Here is a 6,000-nt window from a genome sequence, read left to right as displayed (position 1 = left end):
AATCTCAGTATTTTTTCATATCATCATAACAATCTTTCTATTTTAGGTCCATATTTGTTTATATTCTTATCAACCTCCTACGGTTTATCAATTTGTTCCAAAACACTGCAACCAAAGGTTTTAACCAAAGCTCTACCAAACTATTTCCAATTTGAACTCAAAATGCTAATTAAACAACAATTCAAAGAATTAACTTCAATGGGTCAACAAACTCATTTTATAAACAGATCTAATTTTCCCATCCAATAATTTTCCTTGCCAAATGTCATATTGCAACACTTTAATAAACCTTCGAAAAATGTCTCCCAAATCAATAAATTCCCTTTTTACTTCCCAAATACTCATCTGTAAATTACATATTCAATTACAGTTTTTCCCTATTTGTTCGGCCTAAATGGCCACTGAAGTGGCTGCCAACATGCAGTACCGTTTTATCTACCAAGCAAGTATTCGTCCACATAAGATCTCTACCAAAATGTTGTTTGTAAAAACAAATCTGGGATTTCTGATTACATGGATGCACACTCTCAGGACATTTCAGGCTGCTTGTTAACAATCCACTACGATTAATTAATTCCTTTACCCACAATCAAATAATTAGTACAAATTGAGGATATTATCCCTATCACATTCATTTATAGATTCATTATGTTGGATCTAAATTTTCTCCCACTGCTGCAAGGAAGAACAATAGCTCTAATAAGTCTTTGTAATATCTCACTTCATTTACCCAGCATCGAAGAATTTATTTATTATCCATTCCCATCTGTTAACCAGTGACTTTGTTTGAACTCCAAAACTTAATTTGATGAATCCCATGTGTATGGTACCACTTATTGAAACCCCTACTTTTGTAGAAAATATCCAAGTAAGTGTTTTTTTTACACCCCCTTAACTGTTGCTCATCCATTTCTATGCACCCAGTGAGTACTACTGACACCAGTATGCCAATATAGGTGTGCGAGATTAACAAATATGTTGCAGGTACACGTAACAGCGCGTTCTGAGTATAAATAACGTAACAGCGCGTTCATGGCTGCCCCTTGGTTTAAGATGCACAATGCATTCCGTTTTAAAACTCACAATAGTTCAAATCAGCAAGATTTTCTTTACTATTTTCCCATATCATCTATGCCTAATACACATCCATACATGCAGCACAATTTATATGCTGATAAAATTCAAGTTTATATATATATATATAAATCCATGAGCAGAGTATTCTGGGAAGTCAGTGTAAGACCTCTCCCAAATTTGGATAATTTTGTACTCCCTCATTTCTTTTTATGAAGCTCATATCCATAAATAGCTGTTATTCTCATATAAATTCTATCAAAAATGGAATCCCCAAATTACTCACAATTTTACTATTAATTAATGGCTGCTCATAACCCAGCACATCAAATCTTTATATTCCATCTCCCTTGACAAAAGAGATAATGTTCATAATCAAATTTTATTTCTATTTTATTTTACGGATTCTCTGCATATTCAATCCCATCCACATAAAACTATCCATTTCCAGACAGGCACACTGTCGGTGTCAACAATCTTGTAAGATTGATACACAAAACAATAAAAAACACTAACATTGACACACAAAAAATACACACACACATGCATTATGCGTATTTGTTTGCGTTGGAACTATTATTTACAGATCAAGATGGGTGTCAATTTTATTTCAATTTCATAAAATTTGTCCTTCAATTTTTTTTATTTATAAATGCTAATACACAAATGGACCAAAAAGTTTATTCTTAGAAAACCCCTATGATGTCACATTGAAATTACCCTTTCAGTTCCCACAATATTTTATCCAAATTTGACTACACACCCATTTACATGTCAGTCGACCACTGACTTATCAATCGTGTGGAACAATAGTCCGAAATTCCCACCTGATCATCATGTGACCCTTGTCCCTTGGTTTAAAATTTGCAAAGCAATTGTTCCAACTTTGTAAATTTAAAATTGTGTGCCCAACATAAAAGATCCAATTTCGGCATGTGATCAATTAATTACTAATTTGCTTACAAGCAAAAGAAAAATGAATAATTCTTGCTCCGAAAACTTTTCAGACCCAAGAATCATCGACAGTTATTCTTGTTTGTCCAGTAATCGAATCTGTTGAGGCCAATCATCATTTGGGATTTGCAGCAATGAAGGCCTAATCATTGTCTGAGGTACCGGTACGCACTGGTACCCTTGATCTTGGTTTCTTTGTCCTTGGTTTCTTTGTCCTTGGTTTCCCTGTCGAAATTGTCTTCTGCTCAGATATGGGCATCTCCTTATCCAGTGTCCCATCTCTCCACAGTTGAAGCACCGGCTTCTGTCGTTACCTGCTCTGTCCACCTGTGCATTTGTATTGCTGGGCTGCATCTCTACATCCCTGAGTTGCCACTGCAATCTCTCGTTGTCTCCTGAAACACGAAAAAATTCTCTGTACCGTCCTTTTTGGGGAGACAACTGGAAATCAGATGGGACAACCGTCACTTTCATTCCTAATTTCGAGGGCAGTTGTGCATTTGTCTCCTCCACTGTATCCTGTATCCTTTTTATTTTAAGTTCTAGATCCGTTATCCGTTCTTGCTGTTCCCGTTGTCTGGATTCACCATCCCAAAGATGGAATGCAAGCCAGTCTACCGTTAGATTCTGTCTCTTCCTGGCTTTCAATCTTTGTTCCAATCTTTCCAATCGACTTCGCTCAAATGTACCATCTCTTGGAAACTCCTCATCATGTCCCTTTGTCCACAAATACCAATTCTCGACCTGCCTTATAGCTTCTGCACCATAACGGTCGTACATATGATGTGTACAAGTACCTTTTTGTGGAATCTCTGGTTGTCCTTGTGTATTCTTGCAGGCTCCATTTCCCATTCTGCCTTTTATCAAAGTAGCGTTGGATGTGTTGTAGTTTGTTCCTCTAAAGCTTCACTCGTACCTCCAGGAAGGGTCTCTCCACCTGTTCACACGGTGATTTTCAGAGAATCTCCCTCAGCCGTGGCTTTTGCACAATCCAATCTCACAGATCAGTATTTGCAGATGAGCCGGAGGGTCAGTATGAAATGGGTGAATCCTCAGGTGTCCGCTCTGTTGACGGGGAAATCACACAATGGTAACCGCACATATATATCTGTATATAAACTCACCACCTTGCTCAATTTCCCCAGGTTGTCTCCACATTGTTAATATCTCGCAAAGATATCAAAGCTTCTTTCTTGAGACCGCATTTTCATCAATCAAACAATCAATATATTCAATTCAATTTATTCAGTTCAATTTATTCAGTTAAATTTATTCAATTAAATTCAATCAATTAGATTCAATCAATTAATAATTCAATCAATTATTCAATTTCAATTAATTCATCACTATTCATCAATAAATCAAATTAATCATTTTGGATGACTCCTTGCATAAGCCCTTTCCCCAATGATGTCAGGACAGGTCCATCCATTGACCGTCACCTCTGGTTCGTACCTCATGTTAATTGATGAATCACCGTCCTGTCCTAGGGTCATATCTGACATATTTCCCCATTTTGCCTGGTCTCCACAAATTTTCTTTGCAACCACTAAAGGCAACTCATCCTTCATTCGTGAGACAGCCAAAATGGATGGCAGATATTAAAGTTCATTGGAAAAATATCTCATCATTTTTTCCTTTAATAGTACCCAAAATCTCTTGGCAATTTAAATTTCGTAAAACTCCTGAAATAAGACTTTAAAATTCCTTCAATCATGCTAAATTTTGAAACTCCATCGCTTGTAACACCCAATTTATCCCATAGGGCTTGAAAGTTCTTTCCCAAGTTCATGCAATCATTCTGCATTTGAACCCTATGATATCATTCATAATAATCATCATGATTTTATAGTCATGGTCCTATCATAATCATCTATTTAAAACGAACATTTCCTTTATCACCACAGCTATGTGGTATAATCAACAATAGAATAAAACTGTACATAGCAACAGGCTACCTCATGGCCACTTAGTATACCTATTGACAATAAGTCATAACAATATCGAATAATCATTGAACAATTCAAAAATCGCTTCCACTGCTCCAGCCGCAGCATTCGTCATTTTGTCTGCTCGTCCGCATGACCAAAACGAAATAAAGGGAGCTCAACCATTACACAGCGCTTTTAATGGCGCATGCCAGAGGACCTCAACGCAATTTCGACTCAGCCAGAAAACGAGCAAATTTTGCAGGATGTTAACTGGAATTAGTCGTGAAAATATATCCAAAATACACAAAAATACACACCCACAAAAATAAACAACAAACCCAAACAAACCCAAGGTCGACCATCTTACACAGTAAATTACATCATTTCAGCATCGTATTGATTGCTGAAATATTCCAGGGTTTGTACACACCTTAAAAGAGGTATGCGTGGTGTTGCCCCCTCCCACGTTTATTCCAGGGTTTATACACACCTTAAAAGAGGTATGCATGGTGTTGCCCCCTCCCACTTTTAATTCCTCATTAAATTCCTCATTAAATTCCTCATTAAATTACTTATTAAATTACTTATTAAATTACTCCTTAAATTACTCATTAAATTACTCATTAAATTACTCATTAAATTACTCATTAAATTACTCATTAAATTACTCATTAAATTACTCATTAAGTTACTCATTAAATTACTCATTAAATTACTCATTAAATTACTCATTAAATTACTCATTAAATTACTCATTAAGTTACTCATTAAATTACTCATTAACTTAACTTACATAGTTTCAGCATCGTATTGATTGCTGAAATATTCCAGGGTTTGTACACACCTTAAAAGAGGTATGCGTGGTGTTGCCCCCTCCCACGTTTATTCCAGGGTTTATACACACCTTAAAAGAGGTATGCGTGGTGTTGCCCCCTCCCACTTTTAATTCCCCATTTACTCATTACATCGTTTCCATTAAAAAAACATCGCTTCTACTGCTCCAGCCGCAGCATTCGTCACTTTGTCTGCTCATCCGCATGACCAAAACGAAATAAAGGGAGCTCAACCATTACACAGCGCTTTTAATGGCGCATGCCATAGGAACTCAACGCAATTTTGACTCGGCCAGCAAACGAGCAAATTTTGCAGGATGTTAACTGGAATTAGTCGTGAAAATATATCCAAAATACACAAGAAATACACACCCACACAAATAAACAACATTTATTCCGTTCAACAGAACAAACATTTCCTCTATCATGACATGCATGTCTTCAAAATTATATGACCAAGAGAAAAAAGTAAAACTAATTAACACTGCGGGCAGTGATGATCCGGGGACCATACCGCTCCATCCTGATTGGACGAGTGCGTGCTAGAGTCGTTAACAACGACAGTCCAGATCCGATTGTTCAAAATTTCAACTCAATCGATCGAAAAATGAACGCAGGGATGCATTTTAAAGGTGCAGTGGCACTAACTGAGTTGCCACGAATATGGCCACGAAATTGCCAATATGGCCATCACAAAATATTTTCCTTAATCAATTGGCTCATAGCATAACCAATCTGCAAGTATCTCATCCGAAGAAGTATCTCTGAGGACTTTTAATTAAATAAGTCATTTATAAATCAACGAGTTAATTTATTAAATGATTAATCAATAAATCAAAAGTTTCCTTGACAGCCACATCACTCGGTCAGTGTCATGTCCAAATATCAGCTTCCTTACTCAAAAGGTGCCTGAGTTAATGTAATGTAATTACTGTAATAAGATTACTGCAATTACTGTAATGATTACTGTAATTACTGTAATTACCGGAACTGTAATTACTGTAATTACCTCAGGTAATTACTGTAATGTAATTACTGTAATTTAATACGAAATGTAATTAATTAAATAAGTACTTCCTTAATCGCTAATAATTAAATAACTCGTGAATTCTTATCCGATTTACTTAACATTTGAGTGTCCCCAAAACGTTGGAGCAAAACGTTGCAACAACGAAAGTGAAACGTTGTAGCGACGTTGTGGAAACGTC

Source organism: Myxine glutinosa, chromosome 10, assembly GCF_964187855.1.
Source record: "Myxine glutinosa chromosome 10, kmMyxGlut1.1, whole genome shotgun sequence".
Taxonomy (NCBI): Eukaryota; Metazoa; Chordata; class Myxini; order Myxiniformes; family Myxinidae; genus Myxine; species Myxine glutinosa.
Note: the sequence above shows the minus strand (reverse complement) of the source record.